General features: G+C 38.4%; 1 protein-coding gene across 2 annotated transcripts in view; it reads right to left on the reverse strand.

The window, feature by feature from the left end:
* The window catches only part of LOC143017874 (putative cytochrome P450 301a1, mitochondrial), a 50,043-nt gene extending 44,353 nt beyond the window's left edge, over nucleotides 1–5,690 (reverse strand). For both annotated transcript variants that reach the window (XM_076172881.1, XM_076172882.1), the window contains exon 1: nucleotides 5,517–5,690. The gene's annotated coding sequence lies outside the window, so the exon portion shown is untranslated. The remainder of the gene's footprint in view (nucleotides 1–5,516) is intronic.
* Nucleotides 5,691–25,000: the final 19,310 nt, after the last annotated feature.

Genomic DNA, 25,000 nt, shown 5'->3' on the forward strand with positions numbered 1-25,000 from the left:
GAGCTGTTAAATGTGAAGGAGGATTGGAAGGGAAAGGTAGTTGCGATGGGAAGCGCTAAGAAAATGACAATGATGAATCAAGAAAATGGAGGAGAAATAAGGAAAGATGAGGTGAAAGTCGTTATTAAAATGATGAGAGCATTTAAGGCACCTGGGTTAGATGGGGGGCATATGGATTGTCTAAAAAAAAAAAAAAAAAAAAAAAAAAAGTACAGTGATGCTGGACTGGCTGGTGAAGTTGTTTAATGCTTGTGAAAGAGATGATAGAGTGTCTGAGGACTGGAGGAGTGCCTGCACAAGGGAAAAGGGGACACGTGTGAGTGTATTAGTTTCAGAGGGTTCAGTTTGATGAGTATAGTTGGGAAAGCTTATGAGGTTTTGACTAAGAGAATTAGGAGAGTAACAGAGGGAGTAATTGGTGAAGAACAATGTGGGTTTGCGTGGATTAGATTTTTTTAGGGCCTTTATGGATTTGGAAAAGGCTTACGACAGGGTGGACACGAAGGCACTGTGGGAGGTATTGCAGATATATGGAATAGGAGGAAAGCTTTTAAGAGCAGTCAAGATTTTTTACGAGAGTAGTACAGCCTGTTTTAGGATTAGACATTGAGAGAGTGAGTGGTCTGAGGTAAATGTGGGACTTAACCGAGGATGTGTTATGTCGCCTTGGCTGTTCAATTAATTCATGAATGGGGTGGTGCGAGAGGTAATGGATCGAGGATTGGAGATGGTTAAAGTGGAGAAAAGTGGGAGATAAGCCAGTTGTTTGCTGAGGACACTGCGCTTGTAGCAAGATCAGAGGAGGGATAAAGGAAGTTAGTGACGGAGTTTGGGAAGGTGTGCGAAAGAAGGAAGTTGAAGATAAATGTGATGAGATGTACTCATACAAGGGAAAAGGGTGACAGCAAATTAGAAGTGAGTATTACGAAAGAGAGACAAGACTACTAGAGGAAGTAGATAGCTTTAGATACTTGGATGTGAATGTGGTGGGAAAGGGGAAGTGGTGAAGGTGGAATGTAGACTGAGATGAGCAAGTTAATGCCTTGGGGGATGAAAAGTGTAATGAGAAAAAGACATTTGGGAATAGATGCTATGAGGAGATTGTATGAAGGAGTGATTGTGCCGAAAGCACTGTATGGGGCAGAACATGGAATATAAGAGAGGAAAAGAGGAAGAGTTTAAATGTGTTTGAGATTAAACGCCTGAGAAGTATGGTAAGGTTTACTCGGCTAGATAGAGTAAGAAACGAGAAGGTGAGGGGGGGAATTGGGGGGAGGGAAAGGGAGTTGGGAGATAGGGTTGATGAAGGAGTATTGGGATGGTTTGGACACATGGAAAGAATGAGTGAAGAAATATTAGTGAAAAAGGTGTGGAAGGCAGAGGCGGAGGACGTGGACATGAGGGAGCGACCTAGGATGAGATGGATGGATGGGGTTAAAAGGTACATTGGGAAAGAGGAGAATGTCTGTTGAGGAAGGAAGGGAGAAGGCAGAAGATTGGGGTGAGTGGATAATGCTGTGACGCATGGGAGTGGTTGGGGAATGGGGGGTGAGGGAGAATGTGTGAATGATATTTTGATGCAGCCCGACGGGATTTCTCCCCGTCTTCTCTTTTTCTGCATGAGGGGACGGAGAGGGATCGCCGATTAAATGAAGCAGCCATGCTAAGGATGTAGTGTGTCTTGCTACATTCCTTCTGACCCAGGGCAGTCGGCGAGATGCAGGGATGACCCGTCATCCAGGAGGAGCCAAGAAAAGAGGGAGCGAGGGGTGGTGAATGGGAGTGGAATATGTGGGGATGAAATGGGTGGGAATGAATTTTATGCCTTTTCCTTTGGTTACCTCCTCCTTTGTAAAGGAAAAAAGCCACTGGTACATGTGTGTGTATATATATATATATATATATATATATAGATATATATATGTATATATATATATATATGTATATATATATATATACATATATATATATGTATGTATGTAATTGTACAACAGTGAATGGGTCCCAGTGAACAGATATACATTTTTATCAACCACAACACACTTTAATTCTAAGCCATCAACATCGGGAGATCCGCGGAGGCCAACATGCAGAAATGTTGGCTCCGCGGGTCTCCCGATGTCGATGGCTTAGAATTAAAGTGTACTGTGGTTGACAAAAAAAAAATAAAAAAAAAAAAAAAAAAAAAATATATATATATATATATATATATATATATATATATATATATATATATATACAGTATATATATATATATATATATATATATATATATATATATATATATATATATATATATATATATATATATATATATATACAGTAGACCCTCGTTTTAAACGCGGGGGTTAGGGACCGGGAACCCCCGCGTAAAACGAAAATCCGCGTAAAATTCCGCCACTGAAGGAGATATACCAAAACAATCATTAGAACCCTAATAATTTTATTTCCACAATGAATTGCCATTGAACCAAAATAATACAATAGAAAAATAGGAAAACAATACAATACAAACAAAAGAACAAGAAAAAAACAGTGCAATGAAATGAATATATGTAGAAGGGGGTAGTAGTCTAGGTAGCAGTCTAGTCGGACTCGGCATCAGAATTAGCTGGACCACCACGTTTCTGTAAAAACATGGTGATGGGCAATTGTACTCGGCGCTTTTTCATGTCCTGCAAAACGGCTTTGTAGGGCGCCATAACACTGTCGATGCCATTCTGCGCCGCAATTGCCCTCACCATGGATGTGTCAGTCTCATAAATGGCAGCCTTGAGAGCGGAGGCCTGTCGTATCAAGGCTGCCAATGAGTCCAAAGTTAATCCTTCCTGTGGCTGGCTTTCTTCTTCAACATTGCCCTTCTCCTCCTCCTCCTCCTCACTGGCCGACTGGACGAGTTCCACCAGTTCCTCCTCAGACAGCTCAACTGCATGGCCACGAACCAGTTCCCGAACCTCTTCTTCCTCCATATCTGCAAATCCTTCACCGCCAACTTCCTTTGCTAAGGCTATATATATACAAAAACCCAAAAACCCAAAAATCCGCGTAAATTCAAAACCGCGCATAAAAAATCCGCGTAAAACGAGGGTCTACTGTATATATATATATATATATATATATATATATATATATATATATATATATATACATATAATATATATATATATATATATATATATATATATATATTGGACATACATATTGTTGAAATGTTCTCGGGGAAGTCTGGAACACTAACCAAAGTGTTTTAGCAATTCAAATTCACAAGAATTGCGAGCTTGCCCAGTGTAATGAGTGTAAAAACCTTTATGCCTGATATAAGGAATGATAATCTGTACAAAATTTAAAGAATTTTTAATAGGCTATCTCATTCATTCTCATTTCCATAAACCAACACTCATTCTTAACGCATTGATTGTGTGTGACAATTCTTCCCTCGTTTGTCCATCATTAGAACATAAGAATTTATGAAGCTGCAAAAGACCATACGGCCTACACTGGACAGTCCTATATCCATTTACCACCTGCCATTCCCATCCATAAGGTTATTTAATCTTCTCTTTTCAAACAACCAATGATTTCAGCGCTCACTACATGGTTAGAAAGTCTATTCCATTCATTAACCACTCCTGATGGTAAATTAGTTTTTGCTTATTTCCTTCTTCAATCTAAATTTGTCCAATTCAAATATATTACCACGAGTCCTGTCAAGGAAGGATTGTGCAGTGGCTGAGAAAATGTGCATGAACTGTGTAAGATACAAAAAACCCGAAGTGAATCACTCAGTTGGTGACTCCTGCTGTCCTGTCCTGGCGATGGAGATAGAGAGGATAAGGAGCAATACTGATCATGGCTATTGATGGATATCGTTCAGAGATAAAATGTGGATTACTGAATATACAGTCAGTAGGAAATAAAACTTTTGATATTCGGAATCTAATTACTGATGGAAGCTATGACATTCTAGCACTAATTGAAACTTGGCTAAATGAATACGATAACGCTAAAATTAAATAAATGACTCCGGTGACGCATACTTTCCTACATAAACCTAGAACAGAAAAACGGGGTGGAGGAGTAGGGATTTTTCTCTCTCATGTATTTAAAAAACTGAAGGTTTACTCCACAAATAACTTTGAAAGTTTTGAACACGTGCAAGTTGGTTGTGAAATGGATGGAGTAAAGTGTACTTTTATTATTGTTTATAGACCCCCAAGTGCGAGTAAAAGTTTATTCACGGAGCAATTTAGTACATACTTAGAAACACTTGGTATGGTTAGTGTAAATACATTTATTTGTGGTGACTTTAATCTGTGGATAGACGATTTAAGTGCGCGAAGTACTATGGAGTTTATTGAAGTGATGGATTCTTTTAATTTAATGAACATGGTTAATGACATAACATCAATTAGTGGCCACATATTAGATTTGGTAATTGTAGATAAAAATAATGACCTAGTTAATGGTCTCCATGTAGATGAAATTTGTCATTTGTCGCCTGTTCATTATCTAGTGACGTTTTTCATACCCCATAGACAAAGTAAAAAGCAATCAAAATTAATAAAGTGTAGATCAATGAGAAATTTTACGCCGGATCTATTTATAACTTCTGTTGTAAACACCCTAAATGTGGAGAAACTTGAGTCATGTAATCATATTCATAGAAAATATGAAGAGTGTGTGATGTGTCTCTCGATATTATTTAATGACATTGCTAAAGGAAAATATGAAGATATGTGCCCGTTAATAGAGAAAGAAATTGTTATTGTAGATAGTGCGCCATGGTTCAATGATGAAGTGGGACGTGTGAAGAAAGAGAAAAAGAAAAAAAAAAAAGAGGCTTTGGAGGAGACAGAAAACTGAGGAAGCCAGGAGAGACTATCAAAAAGCGAGGAATTATGAAAATCGCCTTATAATAAAGAGAAAGAAGGAGTATTATAGAAATAAGACGCTAGACGCGGGTACTAATACTAACAAGTTGTATGGAATATTGGATAATTTGACAGGAAATAAAAAGAAAAATAAGTTACCAGAAGGTTTTTTTAACAGAGAGCTAGCGAATAAATTCTTAGACTTTTTTGACAACAAGATTAGAAATATTGTGTCTGGTTTTGATATGGACATGAACCATGAAGTAATCCTTACTGCTCATGTACCGGAAATGAAATTACTGTCGTTTACTTCAGTAAACAGAACTACTGTTAGTTTAATAGTACAGAGAATGAAACTTACGAACTGTGACAATGATCCTGTTCCAATAAGAGACATTATTCATAGTGAGAACTTTGATCAATTTATGGACATTTATGTGGACATAGTGAATAAAAGTATTGACAGTAATATATTCCCAATGTCTGAGAAGAGAGCGATCGTAAAGCCAATAATTAAAGGAAATCTTGATGCACAGTGTTTGAATTCTTTAAGACCAGTCTCTAATTTGACATTTTTATCTAAAGTGATGGAAAATGTTATTTTGAATCAACTGCTCGAGCATATGCAACGAGTGAATGTGTTACCTGATAACCAGTCCTGGAGCTGCAACGTCTACGTCGTGGGACCACCCCCCAACCCCAAGAGTTGGGGGCCAATCAGCAGCAACCACCCCTGGCCATCAGCTCTACGCAGATGGCACCGATCCCCAAGGAGGAACTACGCCTACCTGGGGGAGTACCACAATCCTTTTTTTCCAACACACAATGTTACGTTTTTTCTGCACTGAGGGGTCATTTTCCGGCGATCACCCCTCTTCTTCTACTTTTAGCCGGAGATGTAGAGAGCAATCCTGGGCCCACCACAAAATACACATGCCCAACATGCTCTAAACCCATTACTTCGAGCAGACAGACAAGGGGCTCAGTTCAGTGCAATATGTGCAAAAACTGGGCCCACCTCACTTGTACAACACTTGCTGACACAAACCAATACACAAACACTTGGACATGTTCTACCTGCCCTCCAGTAACCCCAATCCCACCTCCCCAACCACAGCCAACACCCTTACCCACTCCCAATTTCCCTTTGCCCTTACCCCCGATTAGTACTCCCCTTCCTTTGTCCCGATCTCTCCTTTCCCCCCCTCTGACCCAGATCCTACACCTTCCCCACTACCACCCCAACCTCAACCCCAAACGGCAACATACAACACATACAAAATACACAACATCAACATATTACAACACAACATTGACGGTATTAACACTAAAAAACATGAACTTGAACACTTTCTTAAACAACACAACATACACATTGCAATTTTACAAGAAACAAAATTAAGACACTCACACAAAACACCATCATTTCATAATTACACCACCATCAGACAAGACCGGACTGACGGCAATGGCGGTGGACTCATTACCCTGATCCACCATTCCATCTGTTTTGTGGACACAAGTGCCACAACCAAAATTCTCCTCTCTACCACAGATAACACAACAGAAACCCAATCCATTCGTATTCCGCACAGGCAACAATTCAACACTAACAATAGTTAACATGTACATTCCCCCCCAATCATCCCCCACAGTTCCAAACACCTTCAGACCTCAACTCAGCCAACTAACCTCAATCCCCAACCTGATCATGGGTGGTGACTTCAACGCCAAGTCGTCTGCCTGGTTTGTCGACAACCCTGACACAGACAGAGGGCTTGATATACAGACTCAATTCGACTCATTGACTATCATGAACAACACGCATAATCATACACATATCCCATACCAAGCCCTCTACACTCCCTCCTCTCCTGATATCACCTTTTGCTCCCCCTGCCTAACCCCAACAACATCATGGAGAGTGGTCGGAGCCCTTGGCTCTGACCACCTTCCAATCATCATCACCACCAAAACAAGATGCACCCCAGCTGGCCACAGACACACTTACACCAATTACAAGAGAGCTAACTGGGAAGCCTTTACTGAAGAGACAGAACAACATTTTGAAACACTTAACAGTACACCAATCACAAACATAAACAATGCTGTGCACGCTTTTAATACAATCATACAAAACGCAGACAAGAGATACATCCCTAGAGGCAACAGAAAATCACACAACCCCAACTTCACACCAGAAATCCAAGACATCATCAGACAACGTGACACACTTAAACACGATACCCCCACACCTATCCCTCAAAACATAGCAGACCAAATACAAACACTAAACACTGTGATTGCCAATAAAATACATGAACAAAAACACAAAATTGGCAAAACTTTATCAATACACTTGATCACAAAACAAACACCAGCAAATTGTACAAAACACTCAACAGCATCACACTATCCAACACTAACACTACACGCTCTCACGCAGCAATAATCACAACAACAGATAATCTACCCTCAAACAGACAACAAGCAAACGCACTCATACGTCATTTTGCACAGACGAGCCATCTTACATCTCACCCTGACGACCGACGCACCATTCGACGTAAGAAAGACTTCCCCACAGACTCAGACTATACACCCTTCATAGACAGTCAGACAAAACTCATAATGCATAATCTCAAGCACTCATCTGCCTGTGGCCCTGATAACATAAGCAACATCCACCTAAAACACATTGGACCACAAGGTATACACGCACTCACAAACATTGCAAACTACAGCTATTCACACAACACTATACCCGACATCTGGAAGCATGGTAAAATAATCACCATTCCAAAACCGAACAAAGACCCAACAATCCCAACATCGCACCGCCCAATCACACTTCTCTGCACCCCCTCTAAAGTCATTGAACGCCTAATACTTAAACTTGTCACACCATATATTCCCCTTGCTGACTCACAACACGGCTTTAGGCCACTACACTCCACAAACACTCTTCTGACAAACCTCACACAAAGAATTTTTTGATGTCATCAATTCTGATAGGCACCAACACAGAACACTTATTATAACTTTTTACATTAGTAAACCTTTTGATGCTATCCCCAGCCACAACCTAACAAATTACATATATAACTCAGACATGCTCAATAAACACCAAAAGATGGCTGGCCAATTATCTGGCAGGCAGGAATGCTCATGTGTCATATAATGGCCAATCATCGCACATCAGAAACATTAAGAACGGAGTACCACAGGGCTCAGTTCTATCCCCCACATTATTTAATCTATACATGCATGACTTACCCACGCCAGACACCTCAGAAATACAAATCTCTTCCTACGCAGACGACATAACAATCACATGCACACATCGTAACACAGACAAAGCTGCAGAAATAATCCAGCCTTACCTTGACACACTCAACACATGGTTCATCACAAACAGACTCAAAATAGCTCCAACCAAATCTACAGCAACACTTCTCACCAACTGGACAAAAGAACACAAATACATACCTCATCTCTACATCAACAACACTCTAATACCACACACAAACACACCGAAAATTCTTGGTGTAACATACGATACATCCATGTCTTTCAAACAACACCTCACAAACATAAAAAACAAATGCACACCTAGACTTAACGCACTTAAGTCAATCACAGGAACAACATTTGGACAAAACAAAGAAACTAATATAACAATATACAAACAATGCATACGCTCAGTGATGAATTATGCGAGTCCTGCATGGGCTCCTAATCTCAGTGAGACACACCACAACACCCTTCAAATCATACAAAACAAAGCCCTAAAAATAATTACAGGCTGCACAAATACATCACCTACAGACCATTTACACCATGAAACAAAAGTCCTCAAAGTCAAGGACCACCTCGACATGAGAGGCACACAAACACTTGCCGCAGCCACCACAAACACATCACACCCGCTACACTACATAGCAGAACACCCACACACACCAAGAAACATTAAAACTACACCCAAAGACCTTTATTACGCACAGATACTCTCTTCTCTTCCTCCACAACCACCAAATACCAGCCTCCGGAAACATATTCATAATCATATCACTCACCGCTCCATTAACACACTGAAAGACAACACACTGCTGCATGCCAGACCCCCTGATATCCACCCTTCTGAATCCTCTCTCCCACGAAAAGACAGAGTCCACTTGGCCAGACTGCGATGCGGTCACCACCCAGCACTTCTAAGCTACCAGAAGAGGCTGGACGACCGTGTTGTGAACAGCTGCCCAGGATGTAACACTTCACCCCATACCATACAACACATAATGGAAGACTGCATTATACACAATCATGCACGCAAACAACACAACATACACTCTATAAAGGATTTGTGGGAAAACCCAGTTTCGGCTGTGGCATTCCTTGGGGAGACGGGACTGCTCGGACAGACAGTCTAGGGAACGACAACAACAACAACCAGTCTGCCTATAGGAGACTTTACTCTACTGAAACGGCAATGTGCTCAGTGATTTATGATTTACTTGTGGTAATGGATGAGGGAAAGTGTGGTATTCTGATTTTATTAGATTTGAGTGCTGCGTTTGACAATGTTGTGCATAAATTGCTATTGAGAGACTGCAGATCGATTGGTGTAGATGGGGATTCATTTGAATACTTAAGGAGTTACCTGAGTTATAGGACATACTGTGTTCAAATAGGTCAATCTTACTCAGAGGAAAAAACCTTAGAAAGAGGTGTCCCCCAGGGAAGTGTGTTGGGTCCTGTTTTGTTCTGCATGTATACAATTGAACTATCTCATATACTTGAGAAACACAGCGCGAGTTTCAAGTTGTTTGCAGACGACACTCAATTTTACATGACAGTGACAAATATTGATAATATTGAAGAAAAGTTGAGTGTAATTATGGTAGATATAAATAGATGGATGAAGTCCAAACAACTGAAACTAAATGAAAATAAGACTGATTGTGTAATTGTTGGAAAACAACATGATATCATGAGACTGAACATTCCTCACTTGACAATTAATGATACTGTATTGGAAGTAAAAGATGTTGTGAAGGACCTAGGAGTGATGGTGGATTGCAACTTAAGTTTTAAGTGTCAGATAAATCAGATGGTGAGAGCAGCGGGCTATCACTTACGAAATATAGCCTTTGTAATAAAGTATCTTGACGAGAATATTACCAAAATGCTCGATCATAATTATGTAATTAGTAAACTCGACTATTGTAATTGTTTGTACTATGGCCTCCCTAACTATCTACTGAGAAAGCTGCAACTTGTCATGAATAGAGCCGCAAGGTTAATTAAAGGGTTATCTTCACGTGAGAGAATAACACCAACTTTAATTGACCTGCATTGGTTACCAATTAAGGCCAGACTTGTGTATACAATATGTGTGATGGCCTATCATGCATTAAATTCTGGTAGACCCAAATATATACGTGATCTCCTTGAGGACTTTCATATAGACTCAGATATGTTGTTAAGACACAGTGTGATGCCACATAGATTACATGAGCCACGGTATAATCTGGAAATTGGATTTAGAGCCTTTGAAAATTGTGCTCCAAGACTCTATCACAAATTACCTTTGAATCTTAAGATGGCCGAAAATGTTGAAATATTCAAGAAAAGACTGAAGACATACTTCTTTACTGAGTGTTACGATCTGGATGATATGACTATGAAGCAAGAATACAAGTGTTAGTTTGCATGAGGGCGGCTGTAATGAGCGCCGTGTAAGCGGCGGAATACGGCCGAGAAACTCCAACTACGTAAGAACGTAATATGATGGCCTTGCCTGTATCCCCCTTGTTAAAACCCTTGATCCACTTGAATACTTACATTAGATCACCCCGAACTCTTCGTCTTTCCAGGGAGTGTAAGTGGTGCCTAAGCAACATCCGACATATTGGATGAGATACTGTTTCGAACTTTAGGACTTTTCATACATGTTCTACATCATGTTCCACTGCACATAATGTATATCTATGCAAACGATTTTTTCAACGGTAGTTGTCGCGATGTCATATAACCATCTCAAAATGCTATTCCTTAGTTTTAGAAATTTATACATTAAATTCATAAAATATTAATTTTCAAAAGCTGAATATAAACAAGGGTTCATATTTCTAAAACACATAGACGATAATCAACCAATCACGTTGTAGTACGATCTTAATGCGTAGCCTAAATTAGCTTCGTTCTAAAAATTGCTATAGCATCCGCAATTTACAATCGAACAATTTACAACATGGATTATAATAGACGTACAAAACACTTCTCATCGAAGTTTTGTTCACATGTACGTTTTCCCCTAAATTCTTATTCTTAATTCTATTTACACAAGAACAACCGCTTATACAATTATTTGTACCAGCCCCCGCCTCTGTACTTCCCTCACCCGACATACACTAAAGCCCCTGTCATGCTATCGTTATTCTCGTCAAATGTTGTGAATTTGAAAACCTATTGGACTACTTCACTTACAGTATTCTATACTTAACTAAGGACAATTCAATAATGTGTCTAATATTCGTATACTTCTCTTAGTTCGTCATCCAGCTTCTCAACATATGACGCAGAGGTAATATTATGACATTCTGAGATTCGAAAAATAAAAAAATGAAAACGAAGTCGTTTCTGCTCAAACGAACTCACTTGAGTTATGATAGTGTGACCGCACTTACTTCTTTTGATTAGTATTAATTATTGCAAGCGTAGTTCTATAGACATTGATTTACTGGACATCAAATCTTTGCTTGCCTTGTGGCCCCCAAATACCAAAACTATGAGTTCTTTGTTACTCGGTGCTGTCCAGCCTCATCCTTGAAAGACGCAACACCTGCGTGAACCAAATATTCAAATTCTTAACCGAAACTCGATCTACGCATTACCTACTTCCCGCCGACCTCTGACACTAATCACATCTCAATCAAAACTGGCATAAAGTTGACATACATTTTAACAACAGTTAAATATTGTATGGGCACAATATCACAACGACAATTTCTTGTTCAAGAATTCTAGAGGCCTGATATAAACAAAAACGATGGTCAAGTTTCTCAGTTGAAAAATGTTAGATAATTTCGCTCTGCGATAGGTTTCACGATATTTTTCCCTGCTGATAGGGAACAACACTATAATTCTTTAGCACAATCATACACTTATATAACGTAATAAATACATTAACAAATAAATAGAATAAATACACAAAAATGAAGTAGCAATTTTGTGGCACATTTGAACGTTAAGAATTTACCGTAAAATGCGTCGTCAGCCTCTAGGTAGGTGGTCTCAATGATTGTCACACAGAAAACTTTTTATCACTATCGTTGTCGCAAGTCCTCTGTACTTACACCCCCTCAAAGTACGCCCACCATCCCACCCACTGATGCCAATCCCTGTAATTCTTTTATTAATTTTAAAGAAACCCAGTCTATTGGCATGTTCATAACCCTAAACATTCACATCCGTATGTAAGGTAGCAATTGTCTTTCCCAGAGAAGATAGTAACCTTAGACGACAACCTCTGTAATTCATCAACAATTTATTTCTCCAGCAAATAAAGCAACTCACCAGGTGTCGTGCCACATCCCTTTCTAATAACACTGTATACATAATTCATTGTGATGACCTGGGCATGGCATGTAGGCAATCATGTTTTCGGTTATATTTCATACTCGAATGTGTCAGCTTATTTAAAGAATCTTTTTGAAATGTGTTCTTTGTGTAGTTGACAAGAGGTATAATAAAAATCCAGCGAATTGATCCAGAGATTGAAGATGGGCGCACACTACTCTCGTGTGTATGTGCATGTGTGTGTGTATTCACCTTGGTCTTTTGATCACGTGCTGGACTCGTGATCGACAGCTATTTCCCTCCCGGAAGAGAGGGTGTGTGTGTGTGTATTCACCTTGGTCTTTCACCTTGGTCTTTGGATCACGTGTTGGACTCGTGATCGACAGCTATTTCCCTCCCGGAAGAGAGCTCAGAGCTCGTATGACCGATCTATGGGTAATGCTATGACCTTACACATACACACACACACACCCAACTCCCCGCCCACGAGAGTCAGAGTAACGACCTGAAGCGCAGCGATACCGAAATAATTTCGGCCCTGGGCAGGATTCGAACCAAGTACTACGAGCACCACCATGCTGGTAGCCCAGCACTCTACCAACCGCACCACCGAGTCGTGTGTGTGTGTGTGTGTGTGTGTGTGTGTGTGTGTGTGTGTGTGTGTGTGTGTGTGTGTGTGTGTGTGTGTGTGTGTGTGTGTGTGTGTGTGTGTGTGATTTCTTTGTTTTCTCATATGATTTGTTATTAAGTTTGGGATCATCTTGGGTGCCTATTCTAATATATCCCTCTTTAGGTGTGGAAACCACATTATTGATGCATTTCTATGGGATGAATCAGTGTTAGGTTTTGCTTTTTATTTATTTGTGTAGCCATCTATTTATATATTTTGTTTTTTTTATTCATCTATTTGTTTATATGTGCTGTACTTCATTTCTTGTCATGCGCAGGAAAGGAACTACAATGGCCCCTTTTTCTACATTAAATCCAGTTCTGACATTGTTCATAGTTTAGCATAGGTTAGTTCATTTTCTAACTTAATCTAATAATTGACGAATCTACATGCAACTTATTTATTCATTTGCTTTTACATCCTTTGGTTATTTGGTCTTTTTCGTTTTATTTCCGTAACTTCGTAACTTCTGTCAATTTTATTTGATCCCTTTGATGACCTGAACACATGTAAATTTGCCTCTTTCAATTTTTCTTTTATTATAGCAAGTTCAGTGCCATTTTCAGTCTACCTTCGTGCATTTTTGTTTACATTTAGCAGATGTTTCATTCAGATTTATCGACTGGCTGGCGAGTTCACACCAATCCATGACAACCTTTGGCTTGGCGTAACTCAGCACAATTTTGGTGTTTCAGGTTTGATATAAAAATATTACCCCAGTATAACCACAGGAAATAATAACTACCCATTTTCCCTTTAATGTTTGATTTATTCTTTGGAATTTTCGTTTTTAATCTTTAATTCCTTATACCTATTGCTACCATATTAACAAAAGTATTTGGATATGTTTTTTTTAACAAGAAGCGTATCGTTTGCAAAGCTGGTGTCTTTGTTGAATACATAACTGAGCGAGTTTGTAGTTTTTTTAACACATAGATCTGTACAAGTAGAAATGTCTTATTTGTAATTGAAAATCTGATATATAGATGTAAACGACGCACATTAGTTCGCAGCAGTTTCGTTTGCTGAAATTTACTCTATCTTTTTAGGAGAATTTCTGAGGAAATAATAAATCATGAGAATGACAGTTATCTTTGTGAATGTTAAAGACGTGAAAGTATAATATTTATATTCATCGATAGGACTTGGGAAATCTATCAGAAATTCATCGTCAAAAAATAGATATTGAGTAGATAGATGAATAAAGTCATGCACATTTCATGTCAGAAAATTTTTCATTTACCATCGACTTGTGAGAAACTCATAAAAAGCATATCGACGACATCATTCAGTAGAATTCGCAACACAGGTCAGAGCTAATGGATTTTATTGAAATGCAAAGGTGAAAGAATAAACACATATACGTTGTTCCAAATCCTCGCGTATAACTTTAATTGTTGAGTTATGCGAAGAATGTAGAGTATGAATGAGATAACTCTAAATGTGTTAGGAATGTGTCTCATCAATTGTGTGAAAGTGGTCAGGCGCCGTGGCAGCATCCATGTACCTAAAAAAAAAGAAAGAAAAAAAAAAAAGTGCTACAATAGCGTGAGGTCTACCGCCATCTGTCGCCTACCCAGGTGCAGCCTGCAGCCGAGGTCCACCGCGTGATCCGAGTTCTTCCGGGACGCTCCCCTCACCTGTCCATCAAACATGTGTCCTGCCCAAATACATAAAAAACGTCACCTGTCCACGTGACCTGACCTAACCTAACCTAACCTATTTGTGTCATTCTTAGAAGATGTGCGAAGTTTGTATCGCTAGAATAAATGTATGGAAATATATAACATGTTTATTTTTACGTTTCTTTCTTTACTATGAATGTAATTAGAAATCCAATTATCTATCCAAGTCATTCCTAGGATATGTACAAAATGTGTGTTTATCGCTAAAATAAATGTATGAAAATGGTAGACCTCACGCTATAGTGCTAACGGGAGGTAGACCTCACGCTATAGTGTGGTAGACCTCACGCTAGTGTGGTAGACCTCACGCTATAGTAGCCCCCAAAAAGTTTGTATCCCTTCTCCGTAACCGCCCAAATACGGACGCGTGGAGTGGAGGAGGGGAGGGGAAGAGGGTCACCGAGTCAACCGACAAGATGGTCAAGGATACACAAGCTTCTGCGTATGTTCAGGGTCCTTTGCTGATGAATAATTAATCAGTCTGATAACAAAAATAGCCTACACGGCCATTATATACACCTGGTGCTGAATATCAAAGGGTTGTGTTTCCAAATATACCTGCAGCAAACAATACTTATTTATGGCAGCAGGTTTCTCTATTATGCTGGTACAAAAGACAAAACATTCTTGTAAATCTACAAGTCACGGTAATCCACACACACACACAAACACACACACACACAAACACACACACACACACACACACACACACACGCACACACACACGCTGGACACCCAGAAAAAAAAACATAAAGAAATTAGAAAGAATTCAAAGAGCAACGACAAAGAATGCACGAACACTTTCAAAATTGACATATGAACAAAGATTGTCTAAATTGGAACTACCAACCCTGGAACAAAGAAACGAAAGAGATCTACTGACCATCTACAAAATCATGAAAGACAAGGAAGTCCTTGACAGAGAAGACTTATTAAAGTGGGATAAGACAAAGAGGATATGAAAAGAAACTCAAAAAGGACAGTTATAGAAGAGATCTGAAAAAAAATTAGTTTTCCACACAGTGATGGATGTCTGGAACAATTTGGCCGAAACAATAGTGTGTGCAAAAACCACACAAGAATTTAAGAGCAAACTAGATACTGAGAGATATAAAGACGGGTCCCTACGAGCATAGCTCCCCTTCCCGTGTTATACAACTAGGAACACACACACACACACACACACACACACACACACACACACACACACGACTCGGTGGCGCAGTTGGTAGAACGATGAACTACTAGCATGGTGGTGCGCGTAGTGCTTGGTTCGAATCCTGCCCAGGGCCGAAATTAATTTCGGTACAGCTGCGCTTCGGGTCGTTACTCTGACTCTCGTGGGCGGGGAGTTGGGGGTGTGTGTGTGTGAAAGGTCATAGCATTACCCATAGATCGGACCTACGAGCTCTGAGCTCTCTTCCAGGAGGGAAATAGTTGTCGATCACGAGTCGAACACGTGATCCAAAAGACCAAGTGAATACACACACCGATATACGCTACTGTATGTGTTACTTATTTTGAAAATAGCGGTCTCAGATGAATGAAAACGCGCTCTTTTCTCGTCGTACTGTACAAGTGTAGCGTTCGTGTTAGACTTAATTTTTCATGAAATAGTAAAATAGCTCAATACTGGACATTTCAAAGAAGTAAAGTAACAGCTAAATAAAAATTGAAAGAAAATGAATAGATAGATAATATAAAATGAGTAAGAAATCAAACGAAGGTGGCCTGGTTTCTGTTATGTGGTCATATTGTAGAAAACAATCATATCATTTTTTGTAATGCCACCTTCAAAACCTATCCTATATATATATATTTGCAAATGTACTATGCATTCCACATACAAAAGCAAAACTAATTGAAATAATTTTATAATTATAAACTGAGTTAGTAAGCATGAATATTCTTCGCCTGAATGTTTTATTTACATCAGTGCTAAATTTATGTATTATACATTTGTTTTTCAACATCTACGAGTAAATAACAAAATAAATTTTGTATTTCACTTTGCTTGTTATATAATAATATAAATGCATATCGTTATACATAATATCATAGTCATAATTTGAAATTCATATAGTGTATAATTTGATACATAAAATTTATATGGGTTTCATAAACAAATTAATTGAAATACAAATACAATTAACACTTCTCTTTGCTTGAAATTATATGAATGAAAATGTAAATACAGAATTCAATGTATTATCTACATGTAAATGTCCTGCTTTCAGGTCCCCTGTAAAACAATTGAGTTGTTACTCCTGTAAAAAGTTTGTCAATACCTCAAAGATGTCACTCCATTACTGTATCTTCATAAGTTCTGTGCATAGCTCCCTTCTTTCAAAAACCCTATTATCATCATTATTACTATATCATTATAAGCAGTAGTGGTATTTAACTAAACATGATAGTTGTATATCATTGATTTTATGTTGAGTTTTCTCAATATCTCATATATCTCGCGTGCCCCTGGAAAGGTAACCGAAACTCGTGGAAGGTGTATTAGTATATTAACGTGAATAGTTACAAATAAGGAGTATTTATACAAAAATAGTAAAAGTGGCTTGTAGGCAAGGCAATATAGTCCTTCATTGTGGTTGGTCCTGCCGCCTGAGTGGGCTGAACGTCGGACGCTATGATTGGTCAATGTTGTGCTCGGGGCATGGCGCACGCTCTGATTGGTCAATGTTGTGCCCGGGGCATGACGCACGCCCTGATCGGTCAGCGCTTGGCCTGAGGCACAGCACACACACTGAATGGTCAGCACTGGGCCCGAGGCCGCTCGAGGCAGGGGAGTAGTGTTGCTGTCGGAAGTAGAAGAATCTGGGCTATTCGAGGACTTATGTTGGTTGTAGCTGTTACTGGATCACAGGAGAACTGATGGTGGGAAAGGAGTAGCAAGTCTAGTTTGGTTGTATTCAAGGAAGGTTTCATGGACAGGATATGAAAGGTAGCCATCAAACCTAGACACCTTACTAGCTTTCATCTCTTTCAGTCTTAGTCATATGTTTTCTCTTCCGATGGCCTTATCACTTTCTTCCCTTATTACAACATTCTACTGGCATCTCCCATTACCACAATCAAAGCTTCTCTGTCCTCTCTATTCAACAACTTGAAATACTGTACTCGCCTTTCTCTCACTGCCTTCACTTCCATTAACATCTGTCCATCTGCTGCACACTTTACCCACTACCCGACTCACTACTCACTCTTTCTATTTCCAAAATGTCTTTATCATTATTATCATCATCACTATTAATATTATTATTGTTGTTGTTGTTGTTATTATTATTATTATTATTATTATTATTATTATTATTATTATTATTATTATTATTATTATTATTATTATTATTATTATTATTATTATTATTATTATTATTATTATTATTATTATTATCATTATTATTATTAATATCATTATTATTATTATTATTATTATTATTATTATTATTATTATTATTATTATTATTATTATTATTATTATTATTATTATTATTATTATTATTACTATTACTATTATTATTATTATTATTGTTGTTGTTGTTGTTATTATTATTATCATTATTATTATCATCATTATTATTTTTATAATTATGTATTATTATTTTTATTATTATTATTATTATTATTATTATTATTATTATTATTATTATTATTATTATTATTATTATTATTATTATTATTATTATTATTATTATGTATTCTTCATATTCATATTATCATTATTATTATTATGGTGAGGTTATTTAATGTTTGCTGGAGAGAGGGTAGAGTACCGGAGGACTGGAGAAGTGCCTGTATAGTTCCTCTTTACAAGGGAAAAGGGGACAAGTGTGAATGTAGTAGTTTCAGAGGGATTAGCCTGTTAAGTGTAGTAGGGAAGGCTTATGGGAGGATCTTAATTGAGAGGATTAGGAGAGGAACAGAAGGAGTAATAGGTGAGGGACAGTGTGGTTTTAGGACAGGTAGAGGTTGTGTAGATCAGATCTTTGTGGTAAGACAGATATGTGAGAAAGCTATAGGAAAGGGGAAGGATGTTTTTTGGGCTTTTATGGATCTGGAAAAGGCTTATGATAGGGTAGACAGAAAGGCACTGTGGGAGGTTATGCAAATTTATGGGATAGGAGGAAAGCTTTTGGGAGCTGTCAAGAGTTTCTATGAGAGTAGTAGAGCTTGTGTTAGGATTAGAAATGGAGAGAGTGAGTGGTTTGAAGTAAAGGTGGGACTTCGTCAAGGATGCGTTATGTCGCCCTGGCTGTTCAACTTATACATGGATGGGGTGGTGCGAGAGGTGAATGCTAGAGTAGTGGGTCAGGGATTGGAGATGGTTAAAGAAAATGGAGAAAAGTGGGAGGTGAGCCAGCTGTTGTTTGCGGACGACACTGCGCTTGTGGCAGGGTCAGAGGAGGGATTGAGGAAGCTGGTGGCAGAGTTTGGGAGAGTATGTGATAGAAGAAAGCTAAAGATAAATGTGGGTAAAAGTAAGGTGATGAGATGTACAAGGGGTGAAAGTGGCAGTAGACTGGAAGTGAACATTAAGGGAGAGCGACTGGAGGAAGTGGATAGTTTTAGATACTTGGGTGCAAGTGTAGCAGGAAAAGGTGGAGTGAAGGTGGAGGTGGAATGTAGATTGAGAGAAGCGAGTAAATGCCTTGGTGGATTAAAGAGTGTAATGAGGAATAGACATTTAGGAATGGATGCGAAGAGGAGACTGTATGAAGGAGTGATTGTGCCAACAGCACTGTATGGGGCAGAAACGTGGAACATAAGAGAAGAAGAGAGAAGGAGTTTGAATGTGTTTGAGATGAGGTGTCTGAGAAGTATGGTGGGGGTTACTAGGCTGGATAGAGTGAGAAATGAGGAGGTGAGGAGGAGAACAGGGGTGAAAAAGGAGCTGGGAGATAGGGTTGATGAAAGAATATTAGGATGGTTTGGACACATGGAAAGAATGAGTGAAGAAAGACTAGTAAAAGAGGTATGGAAGGCAGATGTGGAGGGAGTGAACATGAGGGGACGTCCTAGGATGAGGTGGATGGATGGGGTGAAGGGGGCTTTGGGGAAGAGGGGAATGTCTGTTGAGGAAGGAAGTGAGAGGACGGAAGACAGAGGTGAGTGGAGAATGGTTGTATATGGATGATGTTGTGATTGCATGAGGAGGAATGGGCGGGGGGGGGGGGGTAGTATGTGTGAGTAAATTTTGACGCAGCCCGAAGGGATTTCTCCCCGTCCTCTCCTTATATGCAAGGGGGGACGGAGAGGGGGGGTCGCCGATTAAATGAAGCGTCCTTGCTGTGGATGTGCTGTGTCTTGCGACACTGCTTCTGACCCAGGGCGGTGGGCAGGGTGCAGGGATGACCCGTCATCCAGGAGTTGCTCAGATGAGAGGGAGGGTGGGAGGGGTGTGGAGTGTATTTAGGGATGAAATGGGTGGGAGTGTTTTTATGCCTTTCCCTTTTTGGCTACCTCCCTTGGAAGGGGGAAAAAAGCCTTGGTATATGTATGTATGTATGTATTATTATTATCATTATCATTATTATTATTATTACTATTTTCCAAAGTTTTCTCTCACTTATAAACGTCACATCTCACCCGCTTTCCTGTTGGTCTCCTACACCATATTATTATCATTATTATGTATTATCATCATCATTATTATTATTATTATTATTATTATTATTATTATTATTATTATTATTATTATTATTATTATTATTATTATTATTATTATCTATATTATTATTATTGTTATTACTATTATGTATTATTATTATTATTATTATTATTTATATTATTATTATTGTTATTACTATTATGTATTATTATTATTATTATTATTATTACTATTATTATTATCATTATTATTAATTCTTCTTCTTATTATTATATTATTATTATTATTATTATTATCATTATTATTATCTTCATCATCATTATTATTATTATTATTATTATTATTATCATTATCATCATTATCATTATTATTATTATTAATTATTATTATTATTATTATTATTATTGTTATTATTATTATTATTTATATTATTATTATTGTTATTACTATTATGTATTATTATTATTATTATTATTATTTATATTATTATTATTTATATTATTATTATTGTTATTACTATTATGTATTATTATTATTATTATTATTATTATTATTATTATTATTATTATTATTATTATTATTATTATTATTATTATTATCTTCATCATTATTATTATTATTATTATTATTATTATTATTATTATTATTATTATTATTATTATTATTATTATTATTATTATTATTATTATTATTATTACTATTTTCCAAAGTTTTCCCTCAAACACTTATAAACGTCACATCTCACCCGCTTTCCTGTTGGTGTCCTACACCTTGTGTTTTGCTTCCACCCCCTCTCATATGCTTCCTCGTTTCTTCTTTTCGTCATATCGTCACCTTTTCATCATTACCACCTTCGCGTCTTGATCCCATTTTTGCCCCGACTCCTGGTCTTCCATCTCATCCCATGCGTCCTCTTTACCCACTTTAGCCCTTCCTTATTCCCTCATCTAATCACAGTTCCATATCCCTTCATCTAATCACATTTTTCCTTTATATTTCTCTACACTTCATACCTCACTCAGGTCCACCTGGTCTTCTCTCTCTCTCTCTTTCTCTGCCTGTCTCCCTCTCTTTTATTCAATTTGTCGGCTTTCAGCACCTATCTGCCTCTCTCCTTTTTCTTCTTTCTCCACTGAAATTCCACTCTCAATATTCCCTCCATTAGATAAGGATCTGATAATCGACTTCCTTCTCCCCTTCTCCTTCTTAAATATTGCGTTCGCTATCATTATTTCCCTTCTAGTACACATCCCTAATATCCTTTCTCCGTTATAGTTCCTCTCTGCCACCCAGTATCTCCCTAGAACTCCCTCTATCGGTGAATACAGATGTTAAGTTTTGATGTTGACGTAGAAGCATAGAGGATCGGGGTCGTCTCGGAATGCATATTCGGTCTTTGACAAGCTGATATCTTATTATTTATATTTTTGTCTGCTTATTTATGTATTCATCTATTTACTTATGTAGCATTTATCTATTTATTTCTTTATTAAAGTCGCCCATCATAACTATTCTTCCTCCGTCTTCCATTATTTTAGTTAATGCTATCTTTGTGTCCTCTAACATACTTTTATGTTCACTCTCCTCCCATGAGGCTGTTTTCGGAGGCACATAATTGATCACAAATTTTCTGCTCTTCTTATCTCGGTCTTCCACTTCTATCATAATCATCTCTACTGTATTCTTTCCATATATGACACCTTTCACGTTTATATCCTTCTTAGTCAGGAACATAACTCCACCCCCTTGTTTTTTCTCTCTGTTTCTAATCCAATAATTGTATATATCATGTCCTACACTGTTGGGTGGTAGTGGGCCTTTTAATTTTGTTTCTACAATTCCCATTATGTCCGGTTCTTTTTCTTTCAAATAATCATTCAGTTCATTCAATCCTGTTATCAATCCATCTATATTTGTGTAAGACACTCTTAGTTTTCTGCCACTTCCATTGTATTCTCTGTTTCCCTTATGTTTTTCTTTAGTATGTCGAACTGCTTTATTTTCATGTTCACTACTCTCCAATAGAATCTCTCTTTCTCTGACTCCGTTCTTTCCTCGTTTTTTGCCTTAGCTTCAATTCTTTTCTGCTTTTCTGCCTCTCTTTCCTCCTTATTCATTTCTCTTTTTATCCATACCTTTTTATATTGATCATTTGTTGCTAGTTTCCCTGTCTTGGATAGAATTTTCTCTGCTGTTGTTTGTGACCTGAATTTAATCTTAATTGGTCTGGTCTTATCTGTACTATATTTTCCGAGTCTGAATTTTTCCTCAATTTCCTTTATAATTTCTGGTTCATCTTCCTGGACTAATTTTAATAAACTGCTTACTCTTTCATTTTCCTCCTTGATTCTTGCAGTTCTATCTGGGTTATGTTTCTCTTCCATTCCTAATATAATTATACATTTCTTTTTGTCAGCTAATTCTCTTACTATATTCTCCTTCTGTCTCATCACTTTAATAACTGAGTCTTCATTATGTTCTTTCAATTGCTGTTTGACTATGTCAGTGAATGAAACCTTATTCCCTTCTTGAGTTATTCTCCAATTTTTAGCTTCTGTAGCTAGTTTCTCTCTGTTTTCATTACTATTCTTCTTCAATTTCTCATTCTCCTCCTTTACATTTCCTAACTGTCTTTTTAGGTCCTCTATTTCTTCAGTTAAGTTTCTGTTAGCCTTCTCTAGTTGTTCCAACCTTTCAATTCTTTGAAAAATGGAGTCTACGTTACCTAACTTACGCTCCAAGTCCTCGATCACCTTATCAACTCTCTCCTCTAGTCTTATCAGTCGGGGGGGGGGGGGTTGTGTCCCCCCACCCTCTTTAAATCCCTGGAACATATTCTCGTCACTTTCTTCTGTATTGCTCCTCTCTATACTTCTAATCTTTACATTTTTATTAGACATTTGATCCTCGCTAAGTCTTTTGTTTACCTTCCGCTTGTCTGGCTGGTCAAAGTCTACTCCCTCCTCATTTCCTTCCATTTCCCTCAGTAATCCCTCCCCTTTTCCTCTTTCCCTACGTTCCCACTACTCCACGAGCAATTTCCCCCCCACCCTGCAAAAACACTAGGCACTTCTCTTTGCGTTGGGATCCACAGACTTCACTTTTCTTCAGAACGTCTTCTAAGCCGTCCATTCGTTGAAGTGTGTGTGTGTGTGTGTGTGTGTGTGTGTGTGTTCAGTCTTGCGGGTGCCCTGCTAAAAAAATCCCATAGACATTTGAGAATATGGTTGAACCTCCTCAGGCCAAGGATCGGCCCTCAGCTGAATAGAATCCTGTGGAGGTAGCCAGAACAAAGACTGTCGAGGGCGTCACGAAGTCAAAGAGGCTAAAAACAATGATCACTTTGAAAATGCTTCACAACGTTTTGTCGGTACTCACCATTTTGAAGAAACTGAGCCACGCATTACGGCCGGCTTTTATTTATAGCCAAGAACATGGTGAGTTGCCACTTACCATCTAATCCAAAGATTAAGTCCCCCTTCAATTAGGCGACGTCAGACCTAGGGAAAACTTCAGACGATTTTCATTTATATGAAGGAGAGTCACCGTATTGAAATGGTTAAAAACCACATCGAGAAAGTACTTTTGGCTCTCGACGACACACTTCACTGATTCTATTTTGGTTAGCGCCAGTCGGTTTTTATTCTGGTGAGCTGCTGTCACCGTGCTGATGGCGTTGGAGTCTCCTGGAACCTGTTTTCCAGGAAGCTCGGGGCCTTCCCACCCAATAGTGACGTCAGCAGAAAATGCCTTGAAGCTTTTGTAATAGAGGAAATTTTATGTACATGTACACCTAATCTACTGCTGCTACTAATACTACTAAACACGCTCACACACATACACACACACAAATAATCAAACAAATGGAAAACTGAACTTATTTAGTGGAGAGAAAAAGACGGATTCCTACAAGAGTAGCTCTTTTCTGGTATACTACAGTTAGGTAAGCGTAATTGGGTGAACAAACTCTTTCACACACACACACACACACACACACACACACACACACACACACACACACACACACACACACACACACACACACACACACACACACACACACACACACACACACACACACACACACACACACACACACACACACACACACACACACACACACACACACACACACACACACACACACACACACACACACACACACACACACACACACACACACACACACACACACACACACACACACACACACACACACACACACACACACACACACACACGTACATATACACACACACGTACATACACGCACATACCCTCGTACACACACACGTCCGGTGGTCTTTGTGTCTGGTGGAAATCCCCCTGTTTCATTATAGGAGAGTTACACCATTTTCTTGTCGAAAAAGTTGGACGAGAAAAAGTTAGAGAGAACAGAACCACATAAAAACGAAGGCAGCTCACAACTCACATAACCGAGACTGCATTGCCTGAACCTCGATAACAAAGCCCCATTCTCTCGATAGATTAGAAATTTGTCTCACCGTCCAGGAATCGACTTCATAAATCAAATGCTTAAAAAAAAGATAACTCCATGTATGTGGTATAGAGCCTT

This window comes from Oratosquilla oratoria, chromosome 33 (genome assembly GCF_046742065.1).
Source record: "Oratosquilla oratoria isolate Oo_2021 chromosome 33, ASM4674206v1, whole genome shotgun sequence".
Lineage (NCBI taxonomy): Eukaryota > Metazoa > Arthropoda > Malacostraca > Stomatopoda > Squillidae > Oratosquilla > Oratosquilla oratoria.